Raw genomic sequence first — 1,282 nt, 5'->3', positions numbered from 1 at the left:
AACAACAACAACAACAACAACAGATGAGGGAACTGAGGTTCAGGTCACATAGCCAGTAGAGGGCAGAGCTGAGATCCAAACCCAGGTATGAATCAATCTAAAACTTCTGCCCTTCATTGCTGTGATCCCCACACGTGGAATAACAGAGACAGGTTATGTGGGCCCACTGTCCACAAAAATGACAAATAGCTTACTGAGAGTAGGTGCGGGGTCCAGAGTCTACACATGGGCTCTTGGCTATGGACTGGAGAAAGTAATTTTTCTTGTTCAGATGTGGGCGCCATGGCTGGGGGTATCGCTTTCTGAGAACATGATGACATCCCTTTGGCTGGTCTGAGCCTAAAGCCACAGGTTATGTCCTTCAGGGAGAGATAGGCTCTTCCACACTTCACCTAGGCCCAAGCCTTGTTGTCCCCTAGTTTGAAGGAGACACAGCCCCTGCCCTCAGGAAGCCCCAGTATAAAGGAGAGGCAGGAAGCACACACATAGATTTGGGAAGGAAGTGAAAATTAACAGTTCAGTCTGAGAAAGGGAACCAGGCGGTCCCAGAGAGTGTCAGTTAGAGCCAGATGAGTCAGGCAGGGAATGTTTCCAAGAAGTGAGTAGGAAAGGAAAGATGGAGGCAGATGGAGGCCTGGAGGGCTCTCGGGGGCCTAGGGTGATTTGAAGGCTCTGGGGGGTGGGGCAGGTTGATAGGTGTATGTCTATACAGAAAACACTAATGATTGCCACAGCCTGGGTGCCTAAGACAGCAGGGGGCATCTGGAGCCACATACATGGGATGGCTTTACATGCTGTCACTGTTTGTGAATGTCACCCAGCCAGGCCCGGGCATGGGGAGGTGGGGTTTCTGCAGTTATCCTTCTGGCCAGAGGCTGCTCTGTCTCCAGCAAACGCCACATGCCCGCCTGTCAGGATCATCATGCCTACCGTGGGGCTGAGAACAGGACTCTGGCTTCCAAAACGACCTCACTGCTACTGCCCTCTTGGTATCCACCTTGTCTCCACTGCCCGAGTCTCTGTCTCTGAGCTTTGCTCTGTGGCCCTCCGAGTCCCCAAGCGTCTCAGCTGATACCCTTCCAGATCATTACTGTATTTTAATGTTGCCTGGAGCAAAATAGACCACTTTATGCTCCCTTTAGCCACCCTTGGTTTGGGGGAGTCTCTACAAGCTGGGGGGCTGCAGTTGGGATACAGGGCTCAGGCGTCTCCAAGTCTTGAACCCTTCATTCATAAGCACTTAGCTTTCATCTTATCTGCCTCCCTCTCCATCTGCTCAGGT

The sequence above is a fragment of the Orycteropus afer genome, unplaced genomic scaffold, assembly GCF_000298275.1.
Source record: "Orycteropus afer afer isolate SDZICR_OR568_19922 unplaced genomic scaffold, OryAfe1.0 scaffold00085, whole genome shotgun sequence".
Classification (NCBI taxonomy): Eukaryota; Metazoa; Chordata; class Mammalia; order Tubulidentata; family Orycteropodidae; genus Orycteropus; species Orycteropus afer.
Note: the sequence above shows the minus strand (reverse complement) of the source record.